The sequence below is a fragment of the Bos taurus genome, chromosome 4 (genome assembly GCF_002263795.3).
Source record: "Bos taurus isolate L1 Dominette 01449 registration number 42190680 breed Hereford chromosome 4, ARS-UCD2.0, whole genome shotgun sequence".
In the NCBI taxonomy this organism is placed as follows: Eukaryota; Metazoa; Chordata; class Mammalia; order Artiodactyla; family Bovidae; genus Bos; species Bos taurus.
In genome coordinates, this window is record NC_037331.1 from 89,665,231 (window position 1) to 89,677,856 (window position 12,626).

The 12,626-nt window shown below is 36.4% G+C and overlaps 1 long non-coding RNA gene across 1 annotated transcript in view; it reads left to right on the top strand.

Moving 5' to 3' along the window:
• Positions 1-3,298, top strand: part of LOC132345190 (uncharacterized) — an 81,070-nt gene extending 77,772 nt beyond the window's left edge. The window contains exon 3 of the long non-coding RNA XR_009494385.1: positions 3,193-3,298. This is a non-coding gene — a long non-coding RNA (uncharacterized lncRNA). The remainder of the gene's footprint in view (positions 1-3,192) is intronic.
• Positions 3,299-12,626: the final 9,328 nt, after the last annotated feature.

Here is a 12,626-nt window from a genome sequence, read left to right on the forward strand (position 1 = left end):
TAGTGTGGCGGTTTGAACATTCTTTGGCATTGCTTTTCTTAGGGATTGGAATGATAACTGACATTTTCCATTCCTGTGGCCACTGCCATGTTTTCCAAACTTGCTGGCATATTGAGTGCAGCACTTTCATAGCATCATCTTTTAGGATTTGAAATAGATCAACTGGAATTCCATTACCTCCACTAGCTTTGTTCGTAGTGATGCCTCCTAAGGCCCACTTGACTTTAAATTCCAGGATGTCTGGCTCTAGGTGAGTGATCACACCATTTGGTTATCTGGGTCATGAAGATCTTTTTTGCATACTTCTTCTGTATATTCTTGCCACCTCTTCTTAATATCTTCTGCTTCTGTTAGGTCCATACCATTTCTGTCCTTTATATTGCCCATCTTTGCATGAAGTGTTCCCTTGGTATCTCTAATTTTCTTGAAGAGATCTCCAGCCTTTCCCATTCTGTTGTTTTCCTCTATTTCTTTGCACTGATAACTGAGGAAAGTTTTCTTATCTCTCCTTGCTATCCTTTGGAACTCTGTATTCAAAGGGGTATATCTTTCCTTTTCTCCTTTGCCTTTCACTTCTCTTCTTTTCAAAGCTATTTGTAAGGCCTCCTTGGACAACCATTTTGCCTTTTTGCATTTCTTTTTCTTGGGGATGGTCTTGATCCCTGTCTCCTGTTCAATTTCAAAAACCTCTCTCCGTAGTTCTTAAGGCACTCTATCTATCTCACTTCTACTTATTGATCATAATTCTCTGAAATCAAGATGAGTTCACCAGGTTACCATCTCTGAACTCCAATTTCTGCCCCCTAGCATAGCAGGACTGATAACAGCTTCTCTGCTACTTCCTCTTTAGTCAGAAAATACTTCTCTGCTACTTTCTCTTGAGTCAGAAAATAGTTAAAAGAAGCCCTAAACTTGTCTCTGCCTGTGCTTTCATCCTCTCACAGATCCTAACTGGTTATTCTTCACACCCTTAGCATTTCCTTTGGGTTTTGAAGTAGGTGTTTGTGTCTGGGTTTTTAAAATTGTTCTCAGCAGGAGATTTAGTGTAAATCAACCTTCCTTTACTGAAACCAAGTCTGATTGTTATTAATAAATGCCTCTTAAGGATGAATGGTAAAATTGTAAAAAATATAAAGGGGAGTATAAAAAAGTTGTATTCCTTCCTTGACCATCCTAAATTACAACATGTAAGAAATGGTGTCTGATTTTAATACATGTTCCTCTCTTATCCAATCTTGAAAATGCGGTGGAGAGTATCAGACAAATCCTATTCATATACATGTTTCAGACTTCAGAGGCACCCATTATGGAAATTTTCAATAGATTTCATTTAAAATCCCTTCATAATACCTTGAATCATTAACTTGGGATATCTTAAATATCTCAACAACAAAAAAAGGCAGTGCATTTGATAATCTTTCAGCTGGTTTGTTAATGAGTAAGCAATGTTTATAAGGATTTTGTTTAATTCTCTTGAACCTGGTGAGTGTTATAATAATAATTGATTGCAGCTACTCTACAAATGATTATTTTATATCTGTTATGAATTGCTGATTTTACTTTTATTAATATGCTATAAACATAAGTTTGAAATATGATTTTTTTTAGCTTTTTATAAAGGTTTTCTATGTAATTACTCATAATCTGAAATTTTAGTTGGATTGAAGGGAATAGAGCAACTTTTAAATCAAAATCTTCACTGAAAGTGTTGAAACAATCTAAGCATGTTTATACTCATCTTAAATATAAACTTGAAATTTGGAAATACTTCTATTAAAACAAATTTATCCATGAATCAAAGCAATTCTACCTGTCCATGTATCAAAATAAATCAATGAAAACCAAGTAAAGCTATGCCTCATTAATCTGACAAAAGCAAATATCTTTAATCAAAATTGTCAAGTATCTTTAATTAAAATTCAGAAATTTCCTTTCAAACCAGTAATATAATTGGAGTGTTTACTTTATAAAACTTAGATCACCATCTTCAAAGAGAACAAAGTGTTAATATTTGAGTTCTTCCAATAAAAAGTGTGAACAGATGATATCATTTGAAGTATAATATTTGCATGCACAGAAAAGGGCACTGAAATTTGAATGCAAAATTCATATTGTAGCTTCTAGCTAATGACAAGTATAGTAACCTCAAAGAAGTAGAAAATTCCAGAAATAAACACAATAGAAAACAATAACAAGCAAAATGCCTATCATAGGCATTGGGATAAGAAATAATACCATTTGTCTGTCTGGCAGAAGACAATATTTCTGGTAACAAGTTTTAGATGCTGAGAGCAAAGTGATTATTTATCAAAAAATAGATTTGTTTTCAACTCCATTCGTAGAAATGGCTAAACTTTTAGTTGGGAAGATACAAGAAGTTATATATTGTAAGTTAAATGATCTTCAAAAACAAGTAATAGAAAGGGGATCAACTGAAACCCAAACATTATAGATCCTGTTAGCCTCATCTCCATAGTAAGTTTCTATTTCCTAAAATATCCAGTGTTAAGAGAAATAGTTTTAAAAGGAAATTTTGGAGTCAGATTTCTTGGGTTCTAACAGTGATTCTACTTGTTACTGAGTGTGTAATTGGGCCATTGTTACCTCAGTACCCCGGTTAGTCCGTCAATAAATGGAGTGGTTTTAAGGATTGAAAGGCAGTTTAAATACAAAGAATGAGTGGCATATAATTAGATTTCACTGCTACAATTATTTATACCTATGAAACTCTCGCCGTTAAATTAGTATGGAATTCAGTCTTTTCTTTCTAAAATTTCTTTCTGGATATAATCTTGAGAGACCCCAGGGTAATATACTTGTCATTGAATCAATCCTTCCGATGTTCCCCTGAGATAACCTACAAGGAATCACATGTACTGTTTAGGTTGGTTTCATATCCCTTCATCATTCCAGACTCATTCTCAGGGCAGACCAAGAAAGCTCCTATGTTACCCCTGCAAGCCCACTGTGGTTTGTTCATCATGACCACTTTCTTGTACTTATTTATGCAGATCAAGATTACCTTCTTGGTCTGCTCCTTTGGCTGAGAGGAATTATGCTCTTTTCACTTTAATGCTCAGTGAGGGTGACAGAGATGTCCCTTGTGCTATTGCTTTTTTATAATTAACCTTCCTCAAGTCCTCATTGTGGCACTAATATTAAGATGGGAATTTTTCTTCTTTTTTTGTTTAGAGGGCCAGGAGCTCTTTCCGCATTAACTGCATGCTGATCAGAGAATCAACACTTGATTGCTATATCCTAGGCTCTGAAGTTGAAATTGTTTACCTGCAGAGACCCATTTACCATATGGTGAGTTTCCCTTTGGGAGCTACTGTTATTCATTACTCCTTTCTATATCTGACTGAGAATGTACCAGATAAGTTTAAGTAAGGATGTGTTTGAATATCAATTTATTTTATTCTACCTTTCCTGCTCTAAGAGGGGAAAAAAATGTTCTCTTACAGCATAGCCTCCAAGTCCCAGGTCCCAGCAGCTGTATTTGGGGAAGGAACACTTCCAAAAGAGGGCAACTGACTCCTCTTGCTTAAGCACCAGGTTCTTGACAAACCGGGTTGTCTTGTTAAATAAGTATATGTGCAATATATTGTATTTTTATAGATGTGAGCATTAACATGTTTTAATATAGAGATAATTACTTTAAAATTTAAGACAACCTGTATGTGAGACAGCAAAAGAGACACAGATATATAGAACAGTCTTTTGAGTCCAGGTTTGATGCAGGATACAGTAAGCTTGGGGCTGGTGCACTGGGATGACCCAGAGGGATGGTATGGGAGGGAGGTGGGAGGTGGGTTCAGGATGGGGAACACGTGTACACCCATGGTGGATGCATGTTGATGTATGGCAAAACCAATACAATATTGTAAAGTAAAAAAATACATTAATTAATTAAAAAATCAAAAAAAAAATTAGATATGACATATGTGTTTAAGTTTTGAAATAGGCCAGATCCTGGCTTATTTAAGAATCCCTTATGAGATGATGTTCAAATTATTTTTGTCTATGATATATAACTTTACTATTGAGGAATTTTGGAGGTTTTTGTGAGCACAAATAGAGGTGATTTTGATTCTTTACTTTGCAATTTTACTACATTTCATGAGGCAGCTAAAACTTTATTCCTACTTTTATTATTAAAGGTCACACATTAGAAACATGATTCACAGGAGCATAATGGGTAAATTGTTGCAATAAATACTGTAGAACTAGAACATTATAGATTTTTTTCAATTTTTATTTTGTTACTCTAAAATACAGATTCTGAAAAAAAATAAAATAAAATGAAATACAGATTCTGTCTTTTGACCTAAGCGATTATTATCTAGGAAGAAGAACTCAAACTGAACTTAAGAAATGATATAGAAAAAAGTACATCTGGGTTTGTGATATTAAGAAATCAAATCATTTCTTAAGGTCCTATTCTTCTATTATTAGAAAAGTGTCATTAATGTCTATAGGCATCTGATGGGTTGGGGAAGACTTTAAAAGGAGTCAATAGATTAATCAGCGTGCATTATTTTATTGAGAGCAGTATGTAAATGTATTTAATGCATGAATAAAATGCAAATCAAAATTGGAAAAAGCTCACTTAAAATTAACTATATTTACTACAAGAGAATTAAAATCCTTATTCCTCATTTGCTTTTATTTACTAACTGGTAAGAATTGACTGCTAGTACTGTATTTTCAGATACAATATTACAGCTTTAAATGGAAATGTGTATGTTTTAATTCCTTTTATTTTCCACAGTTAGACTACATTTAACTTTGAAATAGATGCTACGAATGTAAGAAATTTATAAGAAATAACAAGTGTTTTTATTAATTTCATTACTAGTTAGAAAAAAAAAAGAAAAGCAGAACATTACCTGGCTTTTTCAAATGTGTAATATATGCATATGTATATATAATACATTATGTAAACAGTTAGATTGATAGATAGACAGGCAGATAGATATTTTGCTTCAAGTCCTGGGCTCTGAAGCTAAGAGTTGTTGTTATGTTCATGCGGGTGCATGCTCAGTCACATTCAACTCTTTCAGCCCCATGGACTGCAGCCCACCAGGCTTATCTGTCCATGGAATTTTCCAGGCAGTACTGGAGTGGGTTGCCATTTCCTACTCCAGGTAATCTTCCTGACCCTGGGATCAAACCTGTGTCTCCTGCATCTCCTGCATTGACAGGCTGATTCTTTACCACTGAGATACCTGGAAAACCCGTTGTTCTTATAGTAACTTCTATGTCTATACTATAATCTATGAAAAGTGCCTTTTTATAGGATCTTATTCATTCCAATTTAAATTTGTTAAATTTTTACAAGCAAATTATTTATCATTTATATTCACTCAAATTATTTCAAAGTTATTTACTGTGTGCCTATATATAGTAGGTGGGCTTCCCTGGTGGTTCAGCAGTAAAGAACCTGCTTGGCAATGCAGGAGACAAGGCCCTTGGTTGGGAGGAACCCTTGGAGAAGGAAATGGCAACCCACTCCAGGATTCTTACCTGGGAAATCCCATGGACAGAGGAGACTGGTGGGCTATTGTCCATGGGATCGCAGAGCCAAACACAACTTAGCAACTAAACAATAACAACAACATATATAGGTGTGTGTGTGTGTGTGTGTGTGCATGTGCCCAAATAAAAATATATACAAAGACCTGTGGTAAAAATACCAGAGAGCCACAAGCGGAAGCCAGGGAGAAAGGTTTAAACTATTTGGTCGTTGGGCTAAGCTTTGAATTATGGAAGAGGCATTTTACATAAAATGAGTATACTACCCAAAGCAATTTATAGATTCAATACAATCCCTATCAAGCTACCAACGGTATTCTTCACAGAGCTAGAACAAATAATTTCACAATTTGTATGGAAATACAAAAAACCTTGAATAGCCAAAGCTATCTTGAGAAAGAAGAATGGAACTGGAGGAATCAACCTACCTGACTTCAGGCTCTATTACAAAGCCACAGTTATCAAGACAGTATGGTACTGGCACAAAGACAGAAATATTGATCAATGGAACAAAATAGAAAGCCCAGAGATAAATCCACGCACATATGGACACCTTATCTTTGACAAAAGAGGCAAGAATATACAATGGATTAAAGACAATCTCTTTAACAAGTGGTGCTGGGAAAACTGGTCAACCACTTGTAAAAAATGAAACTAGAGCACTTTCTAACACCATACACAAAAATAAATTCAAAATGGATTAAAGATCTCAACCTAAGACCAGAAACTGTAAAACTCCTAGAGGAGAACATAGGCAAAACACTCTCCAACATACATCACAGCAGGATCCTCTATGACCCACCTCCCAGAATATTGGAAATAAAAGCAAAAATAAACAAATGGGACCTAATTAAACTTAAAAGCTTCTGCACAACAAAGGAAACTGTTAGCGAGGTGAAAAGACAGCCTTCAGAATGGGAGAAAATAATAGCAAATGAAGCAACTGACAAACAACTAATCTCAAAAATATACAAGCAACTCCTATAGCTCAATTCCAGAAAAATAAATGACCCAATAAAAAAATGGGCCAAAGAACTAAACAGACATTTCTCCAAAGAAGACATACAGATGGCTAACAAACACATGAAAAGATGCTCAACATCACTCATTATCAGAGAAATGCAAATCAAAACCACTATGAGGTACCATTTCACACCAGTCAGAATGGCTGCGATCCATAAGTCTACAAGCAATAAATGCTGGAGAGGGTGTGGAGAAAAGGGAACCCTCTTACACTGTTGGTGGGAATGCAAACTAGTACAGCCACTATGGAGAACAGTGTGGAGATTCCTTAAAAAACTGGAAATAGAACTGCCTTATGGCCCAGCAATCCCACTGCTGGGCATACACACTGAGGAAACCAGAAGGGAAAGAGACACGTGTACCCCAATGTTCATCGCAGCACTACTTATAATAGCCAGGACATGGAAGCAACCTAGATGCCCATCAGCAGATGAATGGATAAGAAAAAAGTGGTACATATATACAATGGAGTATTACTCAGCCATTAAAAAGAATACATTTGAATCAGTTCTAATGAGGTGGATGAAACTGGAGCCTATTATACAGAGTGAAGTAAGCCAGAAAGAAAAACACCAATACAGTATACTAATGCATATATATGGAATTTAGAAAGATGGAAACAATAACCCTGTGTACGAGACAGCAAAAGAGACACTGATGTATAGATCAGTCTTATGGACTCTGTGGGAGAGGGAGAGGGTGGGGAGATTTGGGAGAATAGCAGTGAAACATGTATAATATCATGTATGAAACGAGTCGCCAGTCCAGGTTCAATGCACGATACTGAATGCTTGGGGCTGGTGCACGGAGACGACCCAGAGGGATGGTATGGGGAGGGAGGAGGGAGGAGGGTTCAGGATGGGGAACACAGGTATACCTGTGGCGGATTCATTTCTATATTTGGCAAAACTAATACAATATTGTAAAGTTTAAAAATAAAATAAAATAAAAAAAAACAAATACATTCTAGTTTGGTAGTAGTTTTGTTATAGAAAAATTACATACACACTATTTTTCAACTATCTTCAGTAAAACTAACTAACCAAGAAAATCATGAAAAAGCCACTATTTTTACATTTCCTTTGTGTCTATTTTGCCCAAGTTTGATGAAGCACATGACATTACTAAGCCAACTCTGAAAGTTAGAATTGGTAATGTCAGGACTTCTAAGGTACAAGCAGGGCAAAATGATACATCATTTTTAATGCTCTCTGATGATAGATTACATAGTTATCAATAGTGATAGTTCCTCAGAAGAATGACACAATGGAGAAACTCTTTATGTGTTCATTGGCCCAGGTAGTAGAACTACATTTTCATTTTTTCACACACAAAAGTCCAACATGACCTCCAGGAATAGAGACTGCCAAGTCACCAGCAAAGGATCTCATAAAACTGAACCAAGAGAATACTAACTACATAGAAATCTACTCCTGGTGAATGATAAAGACTCGCTTTAAAATTGGAGCTGACTGCTTCTGACATAGTGGAGAATTTAGATATTTTATCATTATTGTTCTATTTCATTAAGCTCTCATTACATCATCAGAAAAGAAAGTCAATACTGACTTTACCAATAAGGCTCAAGAGAACTATTAAGAATAACTACACCTTTCAAGCCTCATCCTAAGCAGACTTACTGAATGTGGCAAGTTATAAAAATAACTAAGAGGCATTTTAACAATAAATATTTAAAAGGAAGAAGAATTAAAAAATGAAAAGGAGAGAATATGTAATAGTAGATGCTGTATCCTAGCCTTTATTATAGGATATCGGCACATATAGTCAAGCTATGGTTTTTCCAGTAGTCATTACAGATGTGAGAGTTGGACCATAAAGAAGGCTAAGTGCCAAAGAATTGATGCTGTTGAATTGTGGTATTGGAGAAGACTCTTGAAAGTCTCTTGGACTGCAAGGAAATCAAACCAGTCAATCCTAAAAGAAATCAAATGTGAATATTCATTGGAAGTACTGATGCTGGAGTTGAAGCTCCAATACTTTAACCACCCGATGTGAAGGGCTCACTCCTTGGAAAAGACCCTGATGCTTGGAAATATTGAGGGCAGATGGAAAATGAGGCAACAGAGGATTAGATTGTTGAATGGAATCATCAACTCAATGGACATGAGTTTGAGCAATCTTCAAGAGACAGTAAAGAGAGGGAAGCCTGGCATGCTGCAGTCCATTAGGTTGCAAAGAGTTGGACAAGTCTGAGTGACTGAACAATAGCAACAATCAGCATCATAGAAAGGATCTTGAACGGGTCCCTTACCTCATACTTAATATTGCTAAGAACATGGATATTATTTTAAGAATAAAGTGGGAAATGAGAAACAACTGAAATATGGATAAAAATGAGAAAGAACTTCTAGTTCATATTTGTTTATAGTTTTAAAAAGATAAAGTTTTATGAAAATAAGTATCACATTTATCTCAGTCCACATCCATTATCAATGTAGACTCTACTGCAGTACTTCTCAGGCTTTTTCTTTCTTCTTCTTGCTCCTGTGACTCTTCTCTCCACTCCCACTCCCTTTTCCCCCTCAAATTAACAGGTGGTCAAAGCATGTGTTTAGTCTGGGTTGTTGGTCGGGGGTGGATCTGAAGACCATGGCTGAAGTTATGACTTCAATAACTTTCTCCTGGAATTCGGTGAACAAAATATTAGCTAACTATGTATGGCTGTGTTCATAAAGCCAGAGAATGTCAGAAAACAAATCCAAATCCCCTAAATCCTTCATTTCTCACTTTTATATGTGAGTTTGGGTGTTTGATGTTCACCTGCCCAGGGTATCTTGTGCAATAAGTTTATTTTACAAACAAGCATTTGTGTGATGCAACCAATATCTGAAAATAAAATCTTTTCCCCAGGCATTGTTCAGAGAAGAACAAAAATAAAAATGACTTTTTAAAATTAAATTCCTAGGAAAGATCAGCAGTCCTGGCAACAGGAGTCAAAGTCAAAATTAGTTCCTGATTCTTTCCTAACTGGCTTCACTTGGACAGGACTAAACAGCTCTATTGATTATTTATCATATGTTCTCTTTCCACTATCTCTTTTTTTTTTTTTTGGTCTTTTCTCTCTAATATCTGGTAATTTTCATATCATCAGGCCCAGAAGCTGATAAGAAATGAGGGGCAATATCAGGATTCACTTGCTGTGATCCATGAGAGTGACTTGGAAGGAATCTACATAGTTCTTATTTTTTGCCTCAAAGTTTACAAGGAGTTAAAAAATCAGAAGCTTAAAAGTAGGGAGAGATACAGTCTATAAAAACGTTTAGCAGTTTTAACAGAATATGAAGTTACCTTAAAATCAAGTAGTGATAATTGGTTAATTAGAAGTAGGAGATTGGTGCTGTTAAGCGATTTCTTGGAAGAAAGCATGAACATAAAGGAATAAAAGCTGAGATATAAAGATAATTCTCCTTTTTAATGTCTCCAGTTCAAAAAATATTGGTGATCTTTTAGATTTTCAAAAATAGTGCCATGTAGAAAACAGTCGAAGTAATTAAAAGAGGATCATTACAGAGCAGCATGAGTAGTTTGCTTTATTCACTGATGATCCACCAATTTAAAAAATGCTGAATAGAAAAGAGATTTAAGTGTTTACATTCTCTAAGCTGATATTATTAACAGCTCAGAATTCCATTTATTTAAATGGATGCAATAATCAGTATTAAAGGGATGAGCTGTTTCATGATTTTCAGGGTTTATCTCTTTAAAAGAAGGATCCATCTGTATGTTCTAAGATTTTAATTATTTGTTCCTTGTTAATTTTTAATTTCTATCTTGGATAAAGTCAGATTGACTCTTTCAGGTGTACATTGTGTGTTTTGACAAATGCAGAGTGATGTTCAGTTCAGTTCAGTTCAATAGCTTAGTCGTGTCCGACTCTGTGACCCCATTGCAGCATCCCAGGCTTCCTTGTCCATCACCAACTCCCAGAGCTTGCTCAAACTCATGTCCATCGAGTCGGTGATGTCATTCAACCATCTCATCCTCTTTCATCCCCTTCTCTTCCTGCCTTCAATCTTTCCCAGCATCAGGGTCTTTTCCAATGAGTCAGTTCTTCACATCAGGTGTATTGTCTGTCCCTTGGTAGCCAAATCATCCTCCCACCCCCACAATAAAACCTTGTCAACTGCTGAAATGTTCTCTGTCCTTACGATTTTGCCTTTGCTGTATTATATAAATGTAATCATACAGAATATAAACTTTTGAATTTGGGTTCTTTCACTTCAAATAATGAATTGGAGATTTACCTATATTCCTGTTTTTTCCCTTTTAATACTGAGTAGTGTTCCATTGTATAGATATATCAGTGATTTGATTATTCATTTTCCTATTGGAAACAAAAGACTCTTTTTACTTTTTTTTTTTTTTCAGTTTTCAGTAAAGCTGCTGGAACATTCACATGTAGATTTCCATGGTGAGAAGGTACAATCATAGACTTTCACTCAACCCAGGCTCCTTTACTTACTGCTGTTGAAAATATTTAACAGGCTAACAACAGAGTGTAAAGGTGATCCCTTATATGTCACCATCTCATCCATCAACCACTTGACTATATTAGATTATCTGTCCTTAGTGATGTACACATTCATCTTTGGTGAAATCTGCATATATTCTGGGTATGGATTTGTCTTTTTGCACTTCTGGACCTTAACCAGTAATATTATCTGAGAGCTTACTAAGTTTTTGATCTATTATCACAGACTCTCACCTAACTTTTCACTGGATGAAGAGACATACTGTACATAAAAGGAGATGCAGCAGTAGGGATATGACCATGAAATTAACTGGACCCATTCCATGATGGCGGAGAAGGCAATGGCACCCCACTCCAGTACTCTTGCCTGTAAAATCCCGTGGATGGAGGAGCCTGGTAGGCTGCAGTCCATGGGTCCTGAAGAGTCAGACACGACTGAGCAACTTCACTTTCACTTTTCATTTAGTGCACTGGAAAAGGAAACGGCAAACCACTCCAGTGTTCTTGCCTGGAGAATCTCAGGGACAGGGGCGCCGTCTGTGGGATCTCACAGAGTCGAACACGACTGACGCGACTTAGCAGCAGCAGCAGCAGCAGCATTCCATGATGAAGGGCAGGAGGAAAAGGGGACGACAGAGGATGAGATAGTTGGATGGCATCACCGACTCAATGGACATGGGTTTGGGTAGACTCTGGCAGTTGGTGATGGATAGGGAGGCCTGGCGTGCTATGGTTCATGAGGTCGCAAAGAGTCGGACACGACTGAGCGACTAGACTGAACTGAACTGAACTGAACTGATTCCATGCTGCATCACTCAGAAACTGCCAGTCTGGATAGGATCATGAAATGGCCTCATGAGATAAGAAACTGGTGATGAAACTGCAGTGAAGGAGTGTCATCTTCCGTAATAAGTTTATACTCTAATAGAGCAATCATCATTTTCTTTTTTTTTAATTTAAATGTATTTATTTTAATTGGAGGCTAATTACAATATTGTATTGGTTTTGCCATACATCAACATGAATCCAACAGGTGTACACGTGTTCCCCATCATTTTCTTTGTTTATTTCACATGGATCTATGGACTTGGGATAGAATACTTGGATTTGAGAACTTAAAGGAGTCAGTGCAAAGGATCCCATTTACTGTCACTCCCAAAAGCTTACTTGGGTAAATTTGTGTTACTCTGGGGTCTGCAAGTTTAAAGGGCTTCCAGAGGAAAAATGCTTTCAATAGAGGACATAGAAAAAATGTCATTACAATTCATGCTCTGTTTATCCATTTACTTAGTCCATGGTTAATCCTGAGAAGAATAAGCAAGAAAGAAATTTGACATGATCACCAGTTTATTGTAGAGCTGCTGCTAACCAATGGAGAAATGTACCTAGTTGCTCTCTGGGGCCTCAATTTTTACAGTGGAAAGACGTTGTAGTTAGAAGCACAACCTAGTAATGGCATAAAGACCAGGGCTTATACCTCTCAGCAGTAAAGGCCTGGGATATCCTTTAAGACCAGCAGAGATGCTGGCTGAGAGTGAGGAAAATCAAAATGAAGTGTAGAAGAGGAAGATTATGA